We start from the raw sequence: 14,214 nt of genomic DNA on the forward strand, positions 1-14,214 counted from the left end.
CGACGCCTGTCCCTTGTTCCCGCATCATTTGATTTCGATACAATATTCAGCATATGCAGCGTGTATGGTTCATCTTGAATATTTCGTTCAAATATTTCGAAAATCGTTAATGACACAAAGAAATGTTTCTTACGAAAGTTGCACGATATCGAGGGAGATGTACTATATACACTTGTACATTTGACGTCGCTGAGACCTTGAAACTTGCTGTGAACGACGTGTTAAAATGTTTAAATGTAGTGAAAATTTAAACAACACATTGTGAAGACAGTTATACATATGTACAGTGTGTCCAGTCTATGTCGAATTGCTTAAAATATCTCGAAAAACACGAATAGGAAATGGTAGAAAAAAATGTTTCAGACAAAAATTGCATGATACAGGGAGAAACATATCATGATCTCGTATGTTTGACCTTTCGGCAACCATGAAACTTTCTGTGAAGTTGACATTACAATTTTTAAATAGAGACTTCTTGTAGCAGACAGTCGGATATTTTTAAAATAGAACAAACTTATGTGTCGTCATATAAATTTTCAAATCTCACAGAGCGATTCAAGAAATTACCCAAAACTGCTGTCAACTCACTGACTGTTTTGGACACACTAGAAAAACGTAACTTTGTGTTTTGGCAACGCGATATTAGCAATAGAATTATGAAAAGCAGCTGTATGTGTCCGTATGGCGTCGGATAATACGCTAATACTAGCGACATACCGAATTTAAAAGTTCATATGCCGCTAGCGGATGATGCGAAAGATACGATAAAACATGGAGGTCTCTATTAAAAAGTTATAATGTCACCGTCACAGAAAGTTCCAAGGCCGCCGCAAAGCCAAACACGCAAGAGCATAGTACGTTTCCCCCATGTCATGCCATATTTGTTTGAAACATTTTTTCGTATCATTCGTGTTTTTCGAGATATTTGAGCGGTACGAGTTAAACCCGACACACTGCACATATACGTCTAAAATTGACACAAATCTTCCAAATGTGTCGTTTAAATTTTCATTACAGACCCACGCGAGGAAGTTACTTTCGAGAAGCTACTTTTACTTCTTATCTTACGATCCCGACCAACTCTAGTTATTTGACAACATTTTTTACACGCTATTTAGTAAACTAATCCTTCCAACTTCTTATTATTAGGTTGTCCGAAAAGTATCTTTTGGTTTTATGAAGAAATAATAGACGCACAACGTTTTTTGTTTTATATTATTTTCTCGAATTACATACAATCCATTTTGTTTTGATGAGATAAACACCGCGACATTTCACAGACTTGGTTTCACGTTTGTATGAAGGTGCATTGTTGTAAGAAACACGTTTGCGAAAGAAAGACACTTTCCGGACAACCTAATACATCGCGTTTCTGTATTTTCCCGATAACATCCGAGTTCGCATGGGATGATCGTAATTACGACCACATCTTTGCCAGATTTCGAAAACATCGCAACAGTGCAGCGTGGTATTGCCTGTTCACGCAGATCAGAATAAGCGTATTTTTGCACGTGCGCCTCGTGCGGCGTGGTAGGTAGGTGAAATGCATTGAGCGCACCGTCGTCCATGCGTTTTCCATGAGCTTGTCCAGGAATGTGTAAATTCGGCGATTCTAAAGGCACTGCAACGACGTTATCGATTGAAGTTCGAGTTGAGAGAGTCTTTAAAAAGTGTTCGGTCAGTCTTAGAGTAGAGGAGTCACGGACTAGTTGTCGACGAGTTCTACGACGAAAGTCTTTGAGTCCTAGTTAATCAGTTTATCAGTTGATTGTTGTTGAGAGTTCGCTGATAGTCGATGAGGTGAGTTCAGGCTCGCAAGCCTCCTACTATGAATTGCTCGCGTTTGGTACAAGTCTTGCGCGTGCGATCGACATCCTACTAAGGCAATAGTCCGCAGTCTGTAAGATAGAATGGAGGACTGTCCGGCGGCAGTAAATTTCGGATAGTGTGGAAGTGAGTGTTCGCAAGTCGAGGTCATCAGTGCATATTGTAACCTATTGTGAAATTTCGATTATCCGATACGTAACAAGTGCATGGAACGAAATCGTGAGCGTGAGTGTTTGCGTGAAAAGCGATAACGTAAAGTGGACAGCATTCATCGCGAGTCTTAGCCCAAGATATCTATAGAAATCTACCTAGAAATCTATATCTATAATATCTATAATATCTACAATATTTATAATGTCTTAATGTGTATAATATCTACAATATTTACAATATCTATGGTATCTATAAATTTATAAATCTTACGAATAAATTTGTATTCGATCCTCTTAGATCGAAATATCTCCCTCTTTTTTTTCTTACCCTCCCATATTAGTATATTTCAGGTAAGTAATTTAGAACGAACGAGGCCTGTATCAGACCGACAAAGGTCGGACCCACGATAAAAATAAATATAAAGCTCGGGCGCTTTTTGCTCTGCCATTGGATTGTCGCGTGCTCGCTACCGTAACCGCTATGCTTGCGCCCGCACGTCACAACCGAATTGCTGGCAACGGATACCCGAAATACCTCGACCTTGCCATATTTATTCTGGAATACTTCAATCTTCCTAAATTTCAGTTCTTTAGGTAATTATTTAAAGATCAGCGATCTTATCGATTTCGATGATTTTTAAAGATTTTATAGAAGTTCATATTCTACACAGCTTTTTCATATATATATAGGAAATTACTATATATATATATTTTATTTTTTCAATTATATATATGTATTTTCTAATTTTGTTAAATTATATATATATAATGATTAATAATATATGATTATATCATATAATCCCTGTTTGGCCTCAGTTTTCCGGGTATTTATGAAAATATTTTCGACATATGTAGTTTGATGTACGCTGGATGCCGCTTACGTGTAGGTCAGGCTTCTGCGGGCATAATATATGCATAATTATGTGTAATATAATTATATCACACGCTCGTGCCGCGATGCTTATATCTATATGTCACGTTCCAGTTTGTAAATACAGAGAAGAAAAAAAACACACAGACAAGAAAGAAATGCAACTTATCTTAGTTATTCGAGAGCATTACCTCAGCTATTCGAGGAAGGTGAGAGGCGATTTATGGTTACATTTATTGCTGCAGTTAATGTTATCCGGTCGCCTCACAACTGCCGAATTAAAGTATCTGATTCGAACCTAACCCAAATCATAAAGCTGGTTAGCAATTAAATGAGTTGTTATCTGATTTCAATCAATTTATGTTCATGTTTAACTTCAGTTTCAAGTCAAATAAAAAATCTTAGTGGCCTGTATTGGGTTAGGTTTGTGTTGAACTTTTTATTCCAACTGCCATGAGGTGAATGGCCATAAAACCTACTACACGTATTGATAACTAAATAATAATTATGTAGAATTTTTTTATTTATTTAGAATGGATTAAATAGGAAACGACGGTTATTTAACGCGAATTAAATACAATAATGTGCTATAACTAAGACAACTAAATAGTTAATTTACATCTCTCGTCACCACGGTTCCAACGCTCTCTTTCACGCGGACCATCCTCCTCGACAAAGCTGACAACACTCTCTGACAACTCTGACAACACTCTCTCACGACGCTGATAACACTCTCTCACGACGCTGACAACACTCTTTAACAACGCTGACCACACTCTCTGACTTCTCAATTCACGATTACCCGTGAATTCGTCTTTCTCCCTTAAGCATCCCTTTGTCTTTTCTCATCAACCCACCACGTACGTGTTCCGCAACCGTCCACGGCCATGGTCACGTAGGCTTTTTCTCCCCGTAACTATTCGACCGAAGGACTGATGACACATTGATAGACCGATCGGTCCATTGAAGATTCCAGACCCTTTTGGTCTGTTGGCACTTAGACTTTCTCGCAATATTGTTTATGGTTCACCCGATATTTCTTAGACAATTTATCCACGATACTACAATTATAACTAAAAATTGTCTCTTGACCTTCCCTATATTTATAAGTCCTCTTACCGGTAAAATAGTAGATATTGGCTATGTGCAAAAAGAATCGCTATTAGACAATAACAATATTATATTAGGAACAAGAAAGGACCCACGTGTGCATAAACTTCGATGAACTAAAATAATTTAGCTATGGGAGCTATTCAGCTGTACGAGCGCGTAACAAAATACAAATACGTAATTAAATAGCAATAGATCGCGTTTAGATATACGTATAGTAGTCAGACTCCGTGATACTCATAATATCCCTGAGACGACGCAAACACCCTTCTTGAAGACTGGAAACCACTGGAAACAACTAAGACTGGACCATGGAAATAGGACCATGGAAAATTCCAAGTGAAACGCAATAATAAATTAGAAATTAGAACCCGGATGAAGCGAAAACTCATTTGGAAAGCGACAGTCACGATGAAATAGTGCATGTATTGCAGAACGTTGGTCCCGTTAAGGAAAACTGATGCGGGGGTGGGATCCTCTCCTGTATGGAGGAATTCAGGGAGCAAGCAGCAAGAAATCCTGTTACGAGCGTCCTCTGCGGCCCCTGCAGTTCATCCTAGGGAAGGTGTATGATTTACATCTCCAGAGATGTCTAGCCCGCTAGCTCAACGTGGTTCCAGCGCAAACGTCAACCCATGGGGACGACCGGCAGGAGGCCGCTGCATCCGTCGGTCCAAGTTCGACGTGTATTATCTCGACAGGGGCCAAGTTAGGGGGCAGCTATTGCGTTTCGCGAGAAACAACCAAGGGATCATGAAGCCGAAGAGGACCACAGCGCAACGTATCACATGGAGGTACAAGCCAAAAATGAATACTGGAATCCAGACGGAACTGTGGGTTAAGCATAAAGTAACTGTGCTGCGATGTTAAATCAATGAAACAGACCTGGCATCGCACCTAAGGCTACGCAAACAGACTTCAAGGAAATCCTTATCGACCTCCATCTCGATACGTTCGAAAGCCTCGACACTATAGACACACTTGTGGAGCATCTGGAGCCAGCCTTGAAAATAATTCTGTCACCGGACCAGGATGCTAAGCTGCACTACGATATGGGTCCTGTTGTCTTAGCCGCTTTCTTAGTGGTCGTGCATGCCACGACAAGACAGGAGAAGTCAGAAAAACGGAAGGGAACAAGGTTTATCTCCATTTGCAAGCGATATGTTAGAATTTTAATAGCAAGTGTGAACGAGTGGACAGATGCCGATCATTGTGACGCGGAAATTATGAATTCTACTATGTATCTCTCTCTTTTCTTTCCTAGCCTCCCACATCAATACGTTTCAGGTAATTTATATATAAAATGAATATAAAGCTCAGGCGCTTCTCGTTCGGCTATTCGGTTGTCTTGTGGTTGCTACCGTAACCGCTCGCGTGCGCATATCGCTTTATCAAAAAAGCTCAACTCGTTTGGGCCAATTTGAAGAAAGTTACTCTATTTCAAAGGGTGTACGAATACTTCTCTCTCTCTCTCTCTCCCTCTCCCTCCCTCCCCCTGTCTATATGAGTTAGATTGTTGTATATGAAACAAATGATTTCAAGAATGTGTAAAATTATGTAGAATTTAGTAAATGGACGAAAACTATGCGAGGAAAATATGATAAGCCTACTTTTCTTGATTTTTTAATTTTTATGTTAATTCGTATCTAAAAAGAAGTATTTTAATATGGAATAATCGAAGAAAGGAATAATGTTACGCTACGAGGCTTACCACAGGCTGTATTTTCTAACCGTCGCTCGCGGTCTTACAGTGTCTCAGGCAGATCGTCTTATCTGTCCGCCGGATCATATACAATGTATCGACGAGAGCATAGTTGTCGCCAAGCAGCGAGCTCTAGAAACGTCGATTTTTGACCGTTACGTTTTCGCACACAAGAAGAGGCATACGTGATCATAGGCGCGAGCGGTGGCGTGACCCGAGCATAGTGGGGGTCGTCTTCCAAATGAGACAAAGGAATAATCGAAAGGCGATCAGTTCCTTCTGACGAGTCAAACGTGACACATCGACAAATCTGACGAGCAAACGAATTTATCTAGAGATATCGTAAAGTCGAGTCAACTTTCTGTAATATATTCAGCATATTATTATAAAATATATTATTCTATGTTAACCTGTTAATACAGCGTTACATTCATTAAACCACCTCTATTATCTTAACCGAAACGGGGGAACGACTATTTCGCGGCGTCGATTAACATAATCGTAGCGAGAATTTACGCCTCTCGCTGACGCGTTTTCCTAGGGACCGCGTCTCTCCGCGAACGATCGTAACAAATAATCTAATATATTCAAAGATATAAAGCTTTTGAAAATAGATGTTAAGTCTATGATCTTTTGTAAGAAATGAATAATATTAGTTTAACTGTTATATTAATTTAATTTGTAATAAGCAATATTAGTTTGTATACCTAACGTTATTAATATTTTTTAAACGCTCAAAACAATATTCGATAGAACATGCATTAAGGGACACTAAAATTTTATATAGACTAAACTGTAATTAAATTCCATTAAATTTATTATAATGTAATAAATTTTATAATGCAACATGACAGTAAACATGTGATAAGTTTTATAATGCAACTTTTACAGTAAAATAAAAATGTCTTCTTAAGTTTGATAGAAATTATGTATATAGTATATAAGAACATATAGATTACTATCTGTAAAATATAATCATACCATTAATCAAAAAAATTGATTGTACAATATTTTAGAATGGAACAAGCATTCTATTTTCTTTCAGTAAATACTGTAAATTCCCAAAATCCTAGCCCTCGCAACATCCTGTATATTCAATTTGCTTCTATATAACACAGATAATAATAATCTATGTTGATCTGTGACATATTTCGATATTACGAAGCAAGACCTTAATCTGCCTATAACCGATCTGTTTGTTCTGATATTCGTGTCGAGAAAATTAAACAAAGCATTTAATTAAGATAACAGAAAAACGTAGACGCGTTATGATGAATACTTAGTCGTTGCAAATCCGTTCATTTGACGTTCAATACAAGCGCACATTTGCCTAATGGAATGCAAACTTGTCCATTCTGGAACACGCTAAGGCGTAAGACGACTCGTGACACGTGACAAATTTAATTTGGCTTTACCTTATAGCCAAGTGCTTTCTTTTCAGCCGGCTCGCGGCTAATTCTGCTCGGAACGAAAAACACTGTCTCGACATTGTCTCCTACTTACCATTACTATTTGCTTAGTTTACACGATGAAACGCGTTACACTAGCTTTTCGTGCCGAATATATAAAAACCTTTTTAGTTTTAAAACTTCTATTTGGAGACCACGTGGGAAAAGTATGATAAGTCCATCTTCGTTGCCATTCTTGAATTTTATGTTACTCGATGACAGAAGAGATGAATTTTACGATATGAAATATTATTTAATAATTTAATGCAGTGAATAACCTGATAGATTTGAACATGTTTGTCTGAAAATAGGTGATGATTCTAAAATATTTTGCAAGAAAGGAATAATACTAATTTGGTTGATACGTTAGATTAATTTAATTAATATTAATCTGCATAACACTAATCTAGTTTATATTTTTTAAACTTTCGAGGAATTGACTAGGACATATTTAATCACAACATCAAATGCAAAGATAGTTTTATGTGAAATTTATTAATAACATGTTAGGTTTAGAAAGTTCTGCTCTTACATTATATAAAGTCAGTAAAAGTGACTTATCTTTTTTTTTTCACATGTGGAATTCATTTATTATATAGTATTTTCGTTATCGAATTAGGACTATTCGAAATTTTCAATATTTTTCATCTTTTTGGCAAAAACAAAGCGCATGAATAATCCTAAATGTAAAACTTATAAATTGCTATAAAACGTTGTAATATAACAAATAATTAAATAATTAAATAAAGTGGTATGATATAACAGATAATTAAATAATTAAATAATGTATAATAAATTAATTAATATGGACATAGTGAATGATTAGTATACATTTATATCTATAACAATTTTGCAATGGACGCAACATGACTACATATATCAAAATATATTATACTATATATAAATAACATATATTTAAACTTAATAGTTTTTATATTTATATCATATGTACATGTACCTGTATATATTTTTGTATATCATATTAATATTTTGTGTTTTCACTATAGTTTTCGTCACAGCTTATATTCTTCTCAGTATGCTTCGTTTGCACTGCACGTCATATATTTTATATAAACTGAAAGTACAGTTAACTTTCTTTAGGCATATTCTAATGTTAATTATTTTTGCTATTTTTTCATTAAACTACTTTACAATTAGTTCTTTTAATGAATTTTCTTAACTCAAATATAGTAAATTTATATCATCATTTTGCCATAATTAGAATCAACGAAGATCAAGAGTTAAGAGATCGAGAATTTTGCAAAATATTATGTAAACATAATCTGTCTGAGAATAAATTGAAAAATAGGATAATATAATATAATAAATAGAATAATAGAAATAAACTAAAAAGCAAATGATTTTTATATAAAATTGTGTTTTGAAACGAAAAATCCCGTTGCAATTACATAAATAAATAAAATATTAACAGAATGATAATTTTCATTGGTGATATGTTTTTTCTTATTTTCGACATTTAAATTTCGTCCCATATTTCATGTGATCTTATAATTTAACAGTACCAAAATTATAGTTTCAACTCACTCAAATCGTTCATCATAAATTAACTGAAATCAAATATAGCTTCTAATTGCTTCTGATTAAATACCGCAGCTAATATTCTTCCTCTTAGTTTATGTACATACTTGGAAACTTCCAACCTTGTTTCAATAACTCTACCAATCTTACTTAGCAACTTGTAATTTATAACTACCCTTCTATTTATCACCCAGAACTTAGAGAACATTCTGCTTATGTATTTCTAACAAAATCAATATTGAACCAGTTGTCTTTCATTAAAGTTCTATATTAATTCCTTAAATTAGTTTCTTCAGCATTTAAATATTACATATACTAATTTATTTGATGGTAAATTTTCTTAAAGTTTAAATCGAAAAGCAACGCAAAATATAAAATTAAATTAATACAGATTACTTAAATAGCGTTTCACAAATGTTTAAGTAGTCTTTCCTAATTCCTTAAACTTTCATGTCTGACCCGATATCAATCTTTTCACCGATACTCGTATTTCGAGTGTAGCTTAATATTTTTCCATTACAAATTTTTATTACAAAAAAATAAAGAGTACGAAATGTTGAGATTCCTATATTACACAAATTAAATTCCTCTGAGAAGTCGTAAAATTCACTCTGAACTACCCCCGAGCATTCCACACGAAATTCACAACGTCTAATTAAGATCTCTACTCACACGGTTGCATATTTTAAACCCACGTATTCCGCTTAATTCGAACAATTAATCGTGCTAAAGTACTACACTGTTTGTTTTAAACAATGTAATTGATCAACTTCTAAATGACTGAGGAAAAACATATAAATTGTACAGTGTATATTGAAAAATATTTTTTTCAGAATACGTCTGGAAAATTCCTCCCTTTAATCTCTAAATTTTACACAGCATCCAGCTGATACACAAAACAAGCTTTCAGGTAGTACAATTTATGAACTTCTAAAAGGCATAAATAAAACCATACACAATGTTCAATAAAATATTGGACTGTTTGGAAAATTTGCAGCGTTTTTTAGTAGATGTCAGCGTTAAGACCTTTTATAGTTAAATACTACGTATAAAGTTACGATATCTATGTCTGTTATTTTAAATCTTATCCAGTTTCCTAATGTCTACTTAGTAAATATATTTAGCGATCGAATTAATACTTATTGAAGAGCGTGCAAAGGTAAAAATACCGCCCAAAACCAAGAAAGGATTTATTCAATTTATGGAAATGATGCGGTTGAAAGTACCGCATTTTGAAAAAAATGGCTTTAATTCAATTTGAAACCGGTAATTTTTTATTTGAGGATACAGAACGTTCCGATATACCATTCATAATTAACGACATCGATACTACGATGTTAGTTGAAAATAATCCAGACTATAACGGGAAAGAGCGCAGCTATATTGAAAATATCAAATATTTACGGTACTTGACCATCTAAGAAGAGTTGGATGCATAAGACCCATCGTTACCATGTCCCTGGTTGCTATCCGCTCGACTCATAAACGCTGCGAACTTTTCGGATAACTCCGTATTAATTTATAATTCATTTTTTTAAATTTATTTATAATTATTATTTTTTATTTTAATTAATTATATTTATTTGTTTAATTTATTTATAATTAATTCTCCGCAAACTTTCTAAATTACGCAAACAAAACTTGCCGCAAGTTTTTCTCCGACATTCTACGCTAAATTAACAGCTGCTAATTAAATGTTTGTTTGATCAATTAATCGCGCCAAAGTCATATACCGTTTGTGTCAGACAATACGGCCGAGTTACAAAAGACACGCTATGCTAATTACAAGAAAGAGAAAAAGAAGGGGCAATAGACACAGTCGCGATCAAAAGTATTCTGCAATTCCGACGAGATTGAAAACCGCTGCCCCAGAGATCGCTAATTAGGCTACCGAGCAAATAAGAAGGAGACCTTCGTTGCACTAATAACGAAACTGAGAAAAAAGCATCCGTAAATGCAAATTCTCCGCACTTCTACCAGCGCAGCGCGGGAAACCAAGTGAGATTCGTGAAACTTTCGCTACGAAATTCTGGAACGGACACATACATACAACATACGTACTTTCGTTGTTCCCCTCGGAACGAAAATTCGACGTACACCAGCTTTTATCTCGCGCGGGAAACTCTTAGTCGTAAAGTGAATTTCAAATCGCCCGCCATAATCCACGACGTACGTACAGGTTTCAGTACGCTCTTGCGTACTCAACGTACTCACACTAACAGCTGTATAGATATAAATCGTAGGCGAGTCGCGAGGGCTATAAAAATTAATTATGCAGCTCGGGCGAGCGCGCTGTTAATTTTACGCCAACTATTTTAATCTTCCTTATTTCGTCATTAATACCAGCAGCGCGATACGTGCTGCTACGTTTCGCTGAATTATGTGCTTCCGTGTGATTCAGTTTCTGATTTCGCTTTTGAATTATGAAGTTGGAAATGTTTCTCGCGTCTTATCTTTTTCCCCTTTCCTTTTAGATAAATAAAATGCATCCCTTTTTTTTAATGTGAACAGTTATTGGAACTGTGTAGTACATTTATATTACATTATATAAAACTTACATAACAAATCAATTTTTACTAGTTATATCTTCACCAAATTCAAAGAAGAAAATTCAATTAAAAAACCTTTTGTCTGTTTTAAAGAACCGTTTAAGCGTTTAGAATTTTAATAATTTACTTAGAACCGTACGAATCAATTAGAGAAGAAAGTATGTCGAGGAATTTTCTATTGTAATTCGGCTAGTTCTTATACAAAAGTTTTTGACAATTAGAAGTTGTAATTCGTATTACAAATACTATATATCGACGTAAGGATTCGTTCGAAAATGTACAGAAAAACAGAAATACGTGAATATAAAAAAACTAATTTTTCAATGTAGAACACACAAAGTATTGAAAATAATCAAACATTAACAGAATTTATTAATGTAACAAATCCAAGTTTATTTCAATTATTCAATTATTTATTTCCTACTAACCTAGTATTATACTAAAATATAATTCAGAAGAACTACATCTTCCACAGCAAAATTCCTTTTTCAAGATTTTTAAGATATAAAAACATCTTTTTTGTAATACATACGAAGGTGATGCATTCAGCATTATAAAGTATATATCTAGTAATAAGCAGATCATACAATCTACATAACTCTAATAATTCTAAAAGTAATAATAACGGTATTAAAACATCAAAGTATAAGAATACATACGTAGCAGTAAATAATTCTGTTGTTATTTCTATACCCAGAGGTAGGATCACAATAGTTATTATTTTATTGAATGGATAAATCTATCACATCGTTGTGAGCCAAAAAAACCTTTACAAAAACTAGGGATAAAAACAAAAAAGCATCTTAAGCTTATCGATTAAATCTATCGATTGTAACTAGGATTATCTCCTAGTTACTATTTCTTATAACTAACGCATTTGCATATGGGTGGCGAGCAACCCATACTTACGTTGTCATTTTCAACAAATTCTTTATGAAAATTGAAGCCGTCAACGATCTCTCTCTCTCTCTCTCTCTCTCTCTCTATATATATATATATATATATATATTGATTGATTGATTATCATATATTGATTGATAATATATATATATTAGGTTGTCCGAAATGTTTCTTTCGTTTCATAAGGTGATAATAGATGAACAACAATTTCTGTTCTATATTATTTTATTGAATTAGGTATGATCTATTTCGTTATATTTCTATTATTACGTTTATGCATAATTCAATAAGCTAATGTAAAACAAAGAACATTGTACGTCTATTATTTCCCTATAAAACAAAAGAAACTTTTGGGACAACCTAATATATACCTATTTCTTCAAAAACGATTCTAAAACAAAATACACAACGCAGAAAGCACCATTGCGAACTTAAACTTGTAGAAAAAAGAGTAATAAACCAGTCACTCTAACTACTTTATAATTTCCAACGTTAAGGCATCATATATCCAAAAGGATTTTCATACACAGTGAAATAAATGAAAAAGAGGAATACGAGTTTCTAAAAGCATTTGCACAGGCAAAGCGAAAGTTTCTGGTTAATAAACATTTCGTTTTTCTTTAACCGCGGTAGACGCAGCCATATACAAGTTCACTGATATATAATGAATAAATGATTCAGCTCTTTCGCCAGTGGTAATTATGGCGTTAATAAGCGAAAGTCACAGCCATCCTCAGGCCGCTTCATTTGCCTGGCATTACGGCATTACAGCGTCAGCTTCTGCTCAATAGTTTATTAAGCGTCGATTTATTTCACTGGAAGACGAAATCAACGCAAGCCTCTATTCATCTTGATAACGGCCTGACGTATCGTTCACCTTTTCATTATTTCAACGATCTCTACATTTCCCTCATTGTTCTACATTTCCCTTTTAGTTCTTGGTCGCGTGGCAGACGAGCACGCGGGCTCTTTTCGCGATAAGGAAGATGAATTCAACTAGTCCCCCGTTCTTCTTATTCGCCATTCGTCTTCAGCTTTCTTCGTTCTTTCAATCTTCCGAACTCTGGTGAAATCAATTCTAAGTCAATTTGAACAACGATTCGCTGATACCATCGGTGAATCTTCAAATGATAAATTATAAGTAAACTGAGAATCGGTACGCGTTTGTGGGAAATTTAAGTGTAGAAAAAAGTACAAGATAGACGGAAAAATACATAGAATATTATATAAAGTTCCTTATTATAAATGAAAAGGTATTTGTTATAGTATTTAAACTTGAAACTTACACATCCACCCGTTTATATGTGTCAGGAATTACATATTTTGTACATACTATACTACTTTGTATTAATTTATTTTTATATATAATACTAGATAAATAATAATAACCTTCTGGTTATTATAGTAGTAGCAGTAATATATTGGGTTGGCAACTAAGTGATTGCGGATTTTGTCAATACCACCTGATGACAAAATCCGCAATCACTTAGTTGCCAACTCAATAATTCTAATTAATACATTCTTGCATTAAAGAATTAATTTCAATAAATATAAGAAAACAGTTTCGTTCAAGTTGCACTTGCAATGGGAATATTGTAGAAAGGTTGCTATGGCAGCTTCGAAAAAAACTTTCAAATGACCTAGAACATGAATTCTAATTCCTAACAGGGTGAAATTTAATGCGCACTTGACACGTATGTACACATTAAAGAAAGATGAAGGTATTGTGGTATGATTAACGAATAATGTTTCTTGAAAGCTTTGTGGACAATCGTTTTGGGATTTGCAACTGCTACTTATAGTCAGGCATTTAGGAGAATCGTCCATTACAGAAAATAGGTCACAAGGGGTTATGCCCCTGGCTAATACTACGCTACTAATGCTATGACAGGATTTGTAGTTTATGATATGTGTATCACTAGTTATAGATACTATCTAAAGATTCTAGTAATTCGTGACTCCCAAAGCTCTAATCATAAAGTAATGTTTTTTAATTGATATGCCAGAACAAATAAATTTTATTCGTCTACATTGTACGTAAATTTGAGTTTTAAAATGCTACATTACAGGCAAATAGTTAACATTTAGGTCGACAATAAATGTATTGTAGATAACT

At 34.3% G+C, this 14,214-nt stretch overlaps 1 protein-coding gene across 2 annotated transcripts in view; it reads right to left on the bottom strand.

Annotated features, from left to right (window-relative positions):
- The window catches only part of LOC117208983 (beta-1,4-galactosyltransferase galt-1), a 167,718-nt gene that overhangs the window by 48,162 nt on the left and 105,342 nt on the right, over positions 1-14,214 (bottom strand). The window lies entirely within an intron of this gene.

The sequence above is a fragment of the Bombus bifarius genome, unplaced genomic scaffold (assembly GCF_011952205.1).
Source record: "Bombus bifarius isolate JDL3187 unplaced genomic scaffold, Bbif_JDL3187 scf7180000008165, whole genome shotgun sequence".
NCBI classification, from domain to species: Eukaryota; Metazoa; Arthropoda; class Insecta; order Hymenoptera; family Apidae; genus Bombus; species Bombus bifarius.